This window comes from Rattus norvegicus, chromosome 4 (assembly GCF_036323735.1).
Source record: "Rattus norvegicus strain BN/NHsdMcwi chromosome 4, GRCr8, whole genome shotgun sequence".
In the NCBI taxonomy this organism is placed as follows: Eukaryota; Metazoa; Chordata; class Mammalia; order Rodentia; family Muridae; genus Rattus; species Rattus norvegicus.
Genome location: NC_086022.1, coordinates 76,492,736 through 76,505,491, shown reverse-complemented (window position 1 = coordinate 76,505,491; position 12,756 = coordinate 76,492,736). Strand labels below are relative to the sequence as shown.

Genomic DNA, 12,756 nt, shown 5'->3' with positions numbered 1-12,756 from the left:
AGCCCTTTAAGTCCAGTTAGAGTTATCCAAATATGCATGGGTGTTGGGACATCCACTGGAGCATGGCAAACCTACCAGTAGCCATATCCTCACTAAAGTATGATTCTCCCTGCCCCGGAAACTATCTATACCAATTACTCACCCATAAGGATCGGGGCGTGGAGATCTTCTACCCAACTATGATGGGACGTTTGTCTGGTTTGATCTTGTGAAGGTATTATGCTTGGATCCATACCTGATGTGTAATTATGACTGTGCTTCCTGCTTACTCACTCTATTTCTTGTTGACAGATACAATGTGACCTCTCATCTTCCTTTTCCTGTCACCATGCCTTCTGGGTTATTATGAACATATAACTCTCTAGATGCACAAATATTTTAAGTTGCTTTTGGTCATGGTATTTTATCACATCAATAACAAGTAACTAATACAGGAGGCTGGAGTGAGCTGGATGTAGGGAATGGGTGATGAATATAACCAAGATAGCACTGCATCCATGCATTCAATTTAAAAAAAAATGAAAAAGTGTGTTGTGCCTTCCTTGGTTGAAGAACAAAGATGTGTTGTTTGGAGCAAAGCTAGAAGCTTCTTCCTTACTATCTAGCTTTTATAATATGGTGTTTCTATGCAGTTGGGTCTTAAAAGCTAGCAGTAGTCATTACCAAGTTTAGACCTTGTATGCTGCGATACCAAGCTTTCAGACAAGATGTATCTACTGGCACAGTAGTGACACAGTTATGAGAATAAACAACTTCTTTCTGATTGAATCTGAGGCCTACTCTGAAAGATACAGTCTGATATTATGGATTAGTCAAAGGCAATGTCTAGGGAGCCTGTAGCCTTAATAATGAGACTACTAGCCTTGTTTTGCTAAATGGGCAGAGTGTCGAATAACCTAACTAATATTTTTGTTTGTACCCATAGACTAATCCTGAGTCAGCCTTGATCGAAGGACTTTCTTTTTGCAATGAATGGTCATTAATGGAGAAACTACACCTGTTTAAGATGCTGGGAGTAAGTAACTTAACTGGTGTTCCTTATCAGTATTCAGCATTAAACAGGACACCTACATCAGTCCCTCCAAGGCTCAGGGGATCCTGAAGAAGTAGCAGAATGAACAGACAAGCCGATGCAAGAATATAAGAAAACAGGAACGAGGGCCACAACACACTGTTTTTATGGACACAGCATGGCCCTGGTACAAATGAACTCACAACAGCTGCAGCTGGCTTCACTGAGCTTTCTAAAGACAGAGCGCAGTCACCGATGTGGGAGGGACTGATGACAAAGGCTGTGGGAGGGATGAAATCATTGTCTTTGGTGATGTAGTCACTGGTGAGTTATACATGCTCTAGTGTGGAGCTCCATGTCCATGCCTAGACAGACAACCCTAGTAAAACACAGTGGATCATACAGAGTCCTTAAGTGCTATATAATGTCTCAATCTAAACTCTCAACTGAGGAAGAAATAGTAGACAATGGATCTGAAAGACTTAGATACACACACACACACACACACACACACACACACAGGAACTGATCAGTTAATCTCATTTAGCCATTCCTGCGGAATGTACATTAACTGGTCTCCTAAGGACTGAAAGAAATAATCCCCATCTACCATTAACATAGTACCTGAGGCATGTCAAGTCTTGAATGGGTAGCTCCACAAACACTGACTGTGTTAACCCATGGATTATTTCCTAGCCATCATTCAAATCCTTCCTTCTAAAGGAAATTCTTTCCAGTGAACATGTGCTATTTTGTAATAATCCAGAACACTGTCTATCTCACTGCTATAATACCTACTTGGCCGTTAGTTCAGAAATTGTTCAACTTCTTCCTTGAAAATGCCTTTTTATGAAGATACCTTTCCTAAAGTGTTGTGATTGGAAAGTGTTTTGCTTAGTCAATATATTATAGCATTATAATGAAAAAAGAAAGAACTCAACTTAAACTGTATTCCCTCCTTGCTCTTTTTATTTTGATGGGTGAGTATTAGGTGGCTAATCAGAAATGGATGAATAGAAAAGGATCAGTACATGGATCCTTATCACGTTACTATGGCAGTATACAGTCATTTGAACCAGGTCTTTAAACCTTTGCTCATTAATTTACTAGGAGTAAACATCGAAGCCTTTGGTTTTGTAGAACATTCTCATAAGAAAGAAGCCTTTCTGTTTTTGTATTTGTTTTTTGATTTTGATTCTAATAATTATTCTGTTCATTGTTAGGCTGTAATAGGTTGTTCTTGACTCATGGATGCACACAAGGCCAAGTCCTTTTCAAACTTTTGCATGAGTTTGAATCATGGAGAGTTGATTGCAATGGGGGCTTTCACCTCATTGTAAGGAGCTTAACTAGGCAGAGAATTTGCAGCTCTAAGAGGCTGCGAAGTGAGCTAGCACTGCAGGTCTTCAGACTGCATTCTGAGAAGCTTGGATCTAATCTTAAGACAATCAGAACTCAGGCAATATGGTCTGATTTTTCATTTGTACTTGACTGCAGAAAACATAGGTCATTGACAAGTAATATAATAAAATTTAAATACAGTGAGGGCGGAATAGCACCTTACTTTTCTCTAGGTAATAAACAGGCATGAAACACAAAGCTATAAATAAAAAATATCATTTTAAATATATACTTTGTATGGCTGTACTGAAAAAAATCTTTGGAAGGAAATGTTGTGGTTGCTTTTGAGCAACAAATTTAAAGGAGATTTTTAAAAACCTTTCTGCATTTTCCAAATCTTTTTGTAATATGTCTCTGTAAATTTATGTGGATTTGTGTATGGTATAGACCTATCTGTGTACATGTGTGGTATATGTGCCTTTGCAATGGGAGGCCAGATGTTGACATTGAATGTCTTCTTCTATCATTCCCTACCTTTTCAATCTGTCTTTCTGTCTGTCTGTCTAATAGCCCAGGTCTCTCACTGAAACGAGTTGGATGAATCAGAGTTGCAAACAACAGGGATCTTCCAGTCTTCACATACTAGCACTGGAATTGCAGGCATGGAAAACTATCACGTCTAGCTTTTATTTGCGTTCTGGGGTTTGGACTTACGCAACAAGCACATCGCCCACAGAGCTATCTCTTCAGGTCCCATGCATCTGCTATTTTTTCATTAAAAACACACTTTCAAAATGTGCATCTGGATTCATGACACTGAGATAAAATGGCCAACAGCTGCGATGCTGTAAAATTTTTCATTAATTTTATAATCTCTATAAGTAATTAAGACATTTTCATTCAAACCTTTCTATCATTTTCCGTTGGAAACTCTCCTCAATCTTCAGTATTCCCGAGCGTAATATAAAAGCAATAATACCTCCTTAACATGAGGGATGAAATGAAATCAGACCCTCTGTAAACTAAAGAGCACGAGGCAGAATTAAATTGTGCCAAGAATAGGCAAATAAGAGCATTTAGGTGGCAGGTCCCAGCCTGTGAGCTCTGCGCCAGGTCCAGTCCCAGCTGTGTTGTATGAGTTTTGCTAATCAAACTGCAGGAGACAGCAGAGCATGGGGCTTAAGGAAGCAGCCACTGCAAGGAAAGCAGCAGCGGAGGCGTCATGAATAATGGGTGCTGCAAGTAGACTGCTGGGGAACAGGAAGGTAATGGGGCTGATGGCAAAACAAATAGACTCATCAAGCCTATCGATCCATCGGGGAAGTAATTTTTCTCTGTTGCAACTCCAAGTGCCAAGTAAAAGGTCTCATATTATTCCATATATTACTATTCCATATATTCATAAATAAATCGCAGTTATTCAGAAGTGCAACTGTTAAGCACATCAGATGGAATTTTATAGCACAGAAGAAACCTGAGAAAGATAAGTGCAATGTATTCTTTGCATTTTCATAGGACAATGGATGCTTTCTCTTACACCACGTTGCATGTAGTGGACAGTGATGAGATTGTGCATTAGTTTCCAATGGCTTTTGTAACAGATGGCCACTTACTGACTTAATGGTACACTAATTTATTATCTTAAGTGCTGGAGATAATAGTATAGCTAATAATGATGTGTCCCTGGTCACAAGTTTACAGTGGGGTCCTTTGGGCTATATTCAAGACGCGGGCAGGATTTCTTCTCAGTATTGATATTCAGGATGGGTGGATCAGTTTTCTTGCTCTTTCAAGCTTCCAGGGGCTTGAAACATTCTAGGTACATTATTTCTATGATGATTAACACTAACTGTCATCTTAACAGATACAGAATCCCTTTGGAGACAGCCTCAGGCATACAGATGAGGAATCGGTCCAGAATATCTTAGCTTCTGGGTCTATCTCCATAGGCTCACATGTTTAACACTGTTTAGATTAGGTTAACTAAGATAGTGAGACTCTACCACAGTCCATTTCCCCATCTTCTCAGCCATCCTCTCCTAGTAGAATTGTCTTGATGATGGCTTATGCTAATTCTCCCTTTTATTGTCTCATCCCTTTCTCCAACTCTTTTAAGGAATCCCATGATAACACAAGCCCTACTCAAATAATCAAAGGTGGGATTGAGAAAGTCCATTGCAAAAGGGCTCTTTGCTATATGAGGTAATTTAGTCATAGGTTCCACAGGTTAAAACATGGGCATCTTGTAGGAGATTGGCATTGTTCTTTCAACCACTATTGTTGGTTTCAAGATGAAATCCCAAAGGCTCATGTGTTTAAATAATTGATCACCAGCTAGCTAAAAGTCTTGCTTGGGGATGTCATAGAACCGTTAGGAGGTAGGAATAATTGGATGAAATGGGTCACTGGAGAATGAGTCTTAGGATTTCCACTCTGATCCTAAAAGTAGCCAGATCTCTCCTGCTTCATGTGCCTCCCATAGCCACAGGCTGCTCCCCTTGCCTTTTCTTCTTTTCCACTATGATGCATTGATATTCTCTCAAATTTCGATCACAATAAACATTCCTTTATTAAAGTTTTTTTTCTTGTAATGTGTTTGGTCTCAGCAATAAAAAGGTAAATTAACAAAACAATATAATGATATTTAAAGACTATCTTTTACTAAGCAACCAATGTATTCTCAGAGAAAGAAAATGCCCCCAAATATTAAACAGAGCAATAAAGAAAAAAATAGATTAACAAAGTTCAAGTTTGTTTTGAACTTTAAAGGTCTATAAGGCATCCTTTATTCACTCAGCTCTAGCCAACGCCAAGCAGGGAGAACAGCTGTTAAGACCTCAGATTTGACATAAGACCTGGAAAAGAGTGCCATATCACTAGCCAAGAGAATGGCTAAAGAGTGAAGAGCAAAGAAAAATATACAGCAGCCAGAGTGGTCACATATTTACCATATGCATACGCAATTCTGGAGGAATCTGGGTCAAAGGCCCTAAGAAGAGAGATTTACTTAAGTCTAAAGAAACAAAATCTGTTCATGTAAAACACGAGTACCAGCAAAGTTGATCACATAGGACACTTTGGAGTGGGTGAGATCAGTGTGCTTTGATCTCTAAGGTTCTCCGTTTTCTAATCCATGCCAGTCACTAAGAACTATCTGTTCTTAATCTGCTTTTCAAAACTAAGGCTCTCTAATTAGAAAAAAGATATTTATCACTCGAATTTGGATGGAGAAACTAGGTTTCATCGAGCCTAATTTTTTCAGTGAAGGTAACAATAGAAGTTTGTGCACAGCCGAGATGGAAATCAAGAAAAGCAGCAATGACCTTGAGACCTATATCCATGTAAACTCTCTAATTCTAGGACCATGCAATTATTTTTAATTAGCACAATGTGAGCTTCACAATAGCTAAATCACTATTAACACTTCAATATTAACGTCATATGTTCTGTCTCTTTGGATTTTTTTTTAAACCTTGAATGATGCTGAATAAACTACATTATTTCCCCCAGGAATTATTTGCTCATTATTGGCAAACAGGTGAAGATGATGGTTAGAAAGTGTGGGCTCACATTCTTCATGCTAATATTTTATTATGATTTTCCATGAATAAAATTTCTTTATGAGACACTATTCATGTTAGCCTTTTAATGAATGTGTTCCCTCATCCATATCTCAGAGGGAGGGGATAATTTAGAGGAAAATAAAAAAGAATGACAAAGTTTTGATTTTTCTACTAGAACAATAGCTTATAATTCTCTCACTTAATAAGTCCTTCAGAGATTGTTTTTGGAATCAAAGCAAAATCTACTTTAGTTATTTCACAGCTATTCTTTCTTTCCCTACTTTTTATCTGACTTTGGCCTTTATTTGATCTGCCATAAGTCCCCCCCCCCCATCATTCATAGTAGCTCCAATCAATGTATTATTTTATAGAACGCAACAATCCATACTTCTGATAGTGATTACAAAACATAATTTTTGTCTCCATCACTGCGACTATCACCTTTCTTAGTGACATCAATATCCATTTTGTTATTCTTTTAGCTTCATCCCATTAAATACTGACTTGACCTCTATGTAATGACCAAACCTGAACAAGTCTAGTTGTTTGATACCCTGTTGGGTTAGATTACAGAAGACTTAGAAGTGTGAGGAAAAACCTACAAAACACAATGATAAACCCTACACAGGGTAAACTCATCCTTTTCTGATTATAGAGAGCTCAGACACGGTTCATCATTTTCAAAGGTGTTACAAAGGTTGCCCATACAGTCACCTTGTTCCACATATTCAATCTCTCATTCCCATCTCTTGATTTCTCAGCCTTACTCCCACTGTGGCCAGGTCCTCATGCTGAGGCTAAGAATGAACTCAAAATAGATTAGCACTTGCATTTATTTCCTTGCTGTGTTTTTGTACTAAATCGGTTCTCCCCATTTCTTTTATCTAATTATGTGTTTTACCAAAAAATCTTTTAAAGTGGTACTCATTCATAGTACTGGAAAGAGAACAACTAAATTGGTCATAGAGTCTAGTTAATATATGGGATAGACATGTTGGTAAAAAGAGTGTAAGATTTGCTAAATGTTAAATACATATATTAATAAAACACTCAGAAACTTCAGGTGAAGAATCTGATGTCTTGATATAGGACAGACTAGAAAGTAAAGGCTTTTATCTGTACAATCACCATGTGCTAACTCTTAAATGAACAGTTTTTTCAACATTCTCAGACATGGTAAGCATCACCACTGTCTTACTCATCTTCAGGGATGCTTGCCATGACCACTGTTTCATGTTCTTCCAGGAATGCCAGGTACAGAGAGAATCTTTTGTTCACTGTGTGGAAGCTTCGATTGTCAATAAAAAAAAAGTCTATGGCAAACAAGCTGAGGCAGGATTAAACAGTGGGACATCCTGCAGAGAGAGAGAGAGAGAGAGGTCTCTCTATGTTGGGATAGAGTCACACATGGGGAGATTCACCAGGAATATTGATGGAGACTGACTGGTGAAACTAAAAGAGGTAACCATACACATGGTAGCATTTAGATTAGAATATATGGGTTAATTTTATGAGTTAATTGGGGAACAAGAAAAGGCTTATGGCCTCAGCATCAATTCATAATTAGTTAAGTCTCCAAGTTGTTATTTTGGGGAACAAAGAAGCTGGGTAGAAAAACATGAGGTTACAGATGGTCCCAACTACACCAAGTTTAACCACTATCACACTTTCAAGCACACCACTGGCATCTACTCCTGGCTTTTACTAAGTCTTCATACTCTGTGATTTTGACAACCATCAGACACAGTTGGCCACCACTCCTCATTGAAACCTATCTTCATTTCCTGTGCCTTCTTATGTGATTTCCTCTTTCCCATGAATATACTTTTTTTTAGATTTAATGCTGCCATTTTCTTTCCAGCAAAAGAGAAAGAGATATTCTTTGAAGGCATATCCTCAAGTTCTCTTTGCCATTTGCTTGGAACAATTAGTTACTTTTTTCTGTGAAAAGTGCATTGCTTATAAACACCACAAGGATTGTTTAGTCTGATGTCACTGACGAGGAGGGCCATTCAGTTGTCATCGTTGGAGAACAGTATAGAATGGTGCCTGAGAAAATGATGTTTGAGGAAACAACAGATTTTTAAAAATTTATCTGTGTATATTTTCACTTGTACTGAAGAAAATGGAACAGGGAAATGACTCAAGTAGCCTTTAAAAAGCAGTTGATATAATTTAAAATTAACAAAAATGGCATTAATTTAATTTAAATATAAACCCATTTCTCACTAGAAACTGTCAACTTCAAATGCTAATTTTAGCCATAAAGTTGTGTGGATAATTCAAATAATAAAAATTATAACTGTATCAAATTCTAGTTCATAGTTTTAAAATATTCTACTATAATATATCCAATTTAAAGAATGGTGCAATACAAGTAATTTTAAATATCAAATAAACCCCTTTGAATTTAATGGAAAAAATTAAAATTAAAATTTGTGAACATTGAAACAAGCTGCTTTCCACAGTAGAGAGGGCTGAGTCTAAACTGTTGTGTGATGTGAACCCAAACCAAAAGAAAAAAAAAAATTCCCCTCTCCTCCAATAATGGCTGTAAAAAGAAGTAACATCATGGAAGATCCCTACTAAGAGTCAGAATTCCTATCCTGTGTCCTTGTTCAATAATTTCCTTGGTCTGTAGCTCAAGGTCTTTTGACAGTTTTTCTTGTAGGATCTCTCGTTCAAGGAGTAGGTGTTTCAGTGGGTAATATTCAAGTTTCACATGGCTGAGTGTACCAAGATGTAGTAGTTCATACTGTGTTTCAAATGGCCATATCTGGAGAATCTTTGATTACATTCTATTGTGCCTTATCTATTACCTAAGCATTGATATAATGATTCTTATGATTAGTATACCTTGAACTCATAGCGGTTTTTATGTATGGTATCATGGCCAATGTGAGTTCATGTGTAATTGCAGTGTGATGACCTGAAATATTGCATTGTTGTAGTTAACCATGGACACTGGAGGGGGAGAGTTAGTTTTGTTTAAAGATATGATACTTCGTAGATGAAAATGCTCTGGTAGATGACCATCCACCCACAATTATATAGGCAACACTAACTACTGTGGTTCAAATATAAAATACAATGCTGATACAAAGTTGAGTGTGAATGCTGTGGGGGTGGAGAAAAAATTGAGGGAGAAAGCTGAAAATAATAAAATTATAGTACACAAAATTCTTAAAGAATTAATGAAATATGTATAAAAAGATATGGTTGGTGACTTTAGAATTTTTTATGAAAGTTAAACAAGGTTTACAAGTGATCAGTTAGCAGAGAATATTTATCAATGGAACAAAATCCAGAAATTTGGAAGAAAGGCAGATAGATACATCTTGCTCACAGATTTATAATTGCTTCATGTGGCTGTTATTCCAAACACCTGATGTTATTATGACTACCTTTCTTAGACTTCAAAAGAGATATTCAATGCATTCATGATCATGGTAACCAAACATATTACCATTAAACTCAAGTGTATGTGTCATTTGTATTTGAAACAATGGCTGTGACCTAGTCATGGTGGGTTATAGTGGCAGAAAAAAAAAGAGAGAAACTTCTATACTGGAAGAAGTAATTGCTATGGATCAAGATTAGAGAAAAACAAGCTGGGAGTAGGAAAAGCACATCTGGTGTCCAGGAGAATAAAAATAATAGACTTTTGTGTTTCATCATTTGCTTTTAATTGTAAAGGCAAATTGGAGGGTCTATGGGTTTTCATCCCCACAGTAATCAGGGACCTGAATCACATGGAGAAGTAAAACATTCACTGTAGGCTCAACCAGTTAAATTATTGACTGGGAATAACTTTGTGGAATGTTGGGTCATAATCAACTGTAGCTTTGGATTCAGCTGCCACAGAGGACAGCGTCTTTTATCTCACAAATACTTTGTATGGAATCATTGTAGAAAGTCCTGAAAACTGCCTTTAAAGTGACTTTATGGACTTGTTGGAAGGCATAAGTGAGTATGTTTTGTATGGGTATCAGAGTACCCTTATGATCCAAACTTGATTCTTTTGATCACACTATTTACTATTCTTTGTTCCATCATTATAGCAAATTCTTCCTTGGATTGGACCTTATTCTCACAGACATAATGCATTCTCCTTGTTTTTGTTTCAAGGGTTTATTAATGCTGCATATGGAGTTCATCCCAGTAACCTAACTAGGTCTTGTATGCTAGCATTGCACAAGGTCAATGCTCCAGAAACCACTGTATGATATATGAATGTGACACTTGGGAAAAGTGATCATAGTGTTTTAAGATGCTGCTCAAATTTCTCATGGGACTGTGTACCATTATACCACTTATGGTCATATTATACTTCATAATGCTTCTTTGTATGGGATATATTTCTTTTCTAATTAATTTCTCTGATGATTATGCTTCTAAATGATGAAACTAATATTTTAAGAGATTTATTAATCCAGCTGCCCAGCAGGAAGGGGAAGCCTATACCCCAACAGGTAAGCCATCTTTGCAAGAATAATGCACCAATGTCTACTCTCTCACCTGTTTTTTGCATATTATTCACCTACAACCAATTCAAAGGTAACCTAAACAAGTCCTTTGCTTTTGTTTTTTTTTTTAAAAGCTGCATGCAAAAGAGAAGAAAATTTGAAAAGAACCTTTACTTAAAAAATGAAGTGTATGACAAGTTAGGAAACAATCTTAAATGATAAATGAGAGTTTAGATAATTAGACTATTGTAGTGTTTGGCAGTATCATTGTGCTGGGGAGTTATAATTAGGCATCACTGTTGTGCTAAGGCAGTTTTGGAAATTAAGGTATCAGCAGAATTGCATGGTATAGTCAGCCTCTCATTCTTAGAATATCAAAGGCCAAACGTGCCTGAGCTACTGGATATTCCAGAAAGGCTTCTTCTGTAAGAGATGGCGTGCTGTTGGTTGTAGGCATGTCCATTATCAGAGCCAAGATGTCACCATGCTTGAGTTTTCTATTACCCAATTGGCAGCTGGATGATTTCAGCTAAGTCTCTGCTCACTAAATGAAATAACATGTTTAAGATATTTAAGGGCCTTCTATTCCTTCACCTTCAATGAACAGAGAAAGGCCAAATCTATTTCAATCATTAAGCATAATATAAGAAGAGAAGAAAATATTCTTTTAAACAGTTCTATGCATTCCAAGAGCAAATAGAACTATATTGAGTGTAACCAGAGTTTTTGAATAATTCATTCTCTGCTCAGATTACCTTACTGGATACAATTGAAATTTGGCCATATTGATTTCTTGCCCGATAAATAGTAAGACCTCATTTATCTGACGTCATTTGGGAATGAACTGATCATAGGACTGTAGAATTTCAGAGCTGGAAAAGACCTTGGAGATTATTTAATCTAGCTCCCTCATTGTAAATAATTATAATAATTACAACAACAACAGCTATGTGAGGCTCCCTGTGTTTCATATTCCACTCTCAGTGTTTTGCAAGCACTGTGCCATCTGGTTTTCAGAGTAATCCTGTGAGGTAGCCACTTCCCTTTCCATTTTACAGTGAAAGAAAATGAGGCCTAGGGAGATGAAAATACCAGAAGGCTACATCACCTCAAAGCCACACAACAGCCTTGGAATTGAACTCAAAAATCTGTTCTTGCAACCGCATTGCTGAGTTACAGATGTCCTCTCCCTCACTCCTTCAAAGTCACTTTCTTCCTAAGCATCCATGACCGAATCAGCTCCAGTCTTCTTACACACCCAGATTTATATACATTTTTAAGCAGATCTTTTGCATAAATGCACTGTGTTTCTTTTATTAATGCTTTTTAGTGAGAAATCACACAGGAAACCATATATCCAATCATAACTCTGACTTCTTAATTATACTACATTAAATAAAGTTGTCATTTGTTGTTGATCCAGGAATCACAATCTCCTACATCAATCATTGGATTATGTTTCAAAACATCATACTATCTCTAGAGGATCCCAGAAAACTCTTTCATTAACTTAAGTGCTAAATTCTTACTATGTTGTCAATTTGGGTGCCACAGAGCTATTGTGCAAATTCCAACAATGTATTTTTGTCCTAATACATAGGAATATAAACTCTTAATTATATCTGTGATGGACTTGTAGCACTATAAACAGGCTTTTCAAAATTGAATGTTCTATTTTCTAACAAGCTATAGAATAGAGTTGGTAGCTATAGATTTATTCTCACAAAATAGAACTGGCCAGAGAGAGCAAAACTATCTAAGAGTCAGTGTATGATGTTCAGAGACTTGAGATTATCTTAATATAATTAAGACAGGGGAGAGGGAGGGGGAGGGAAGAAGGAGAGAGAGAGAGAGAGAGAGAGAGAGAGAGAGAGAGAGAGAGAGAGACTTCTGGTTTAAAAATAAGCAATTGATCACTTCTGCTCCAAGGGCCATCAGGACACACAAAACCAGGTACAGTCTGGGACAGGACCCTTCCTGTTTCTGCCTGTGCCAGGAGCTGATCCAGTCCTACAGATCTCTGTACCAAAATCCCGTAGGGTAGAGAACTGAACTCTCAAAAGTGCAAACTATCATGAGAGCTCAGGGGAGACCATCACTTCTGCTCACCTTCCTGGCCCAAGCAGAAGCCGCCCAGAGCCCACTGGACACAATAACCTAGGAACAGTCAGGGAGAGGATCCTTCTGTTCTCTGCCTGCACCCAGAGCTTGAAAGCAAGTCAATGAGAGTGCTGACACACCTGAGAACAGAGGTAAAGCAACCACTTCTCCAAGGGATCCAACTGGAGCCCTCAGGACACAGGAACCCAGGAGCAGTCTGGGACAGAACTCTTCTGGTTTCTGCCTGTGCCCAGAGCTGAACGAATTCCACAGC

General features: G+C 37.5%; 1 protein-coding gene across 3 annotated transcripts in view; it reads right to left on the bottom strand.

The window, feature by feature from the left end:
- The window catches only part of Cntnap2 (contactin associated protein 2), a 2,256,901-nt gene that overhangs the window by 860,767 nt on the left and 1,383,378 nt on the right, over positions 1-12,756 (bottom strand). The window lies entirely within an intron of this gene.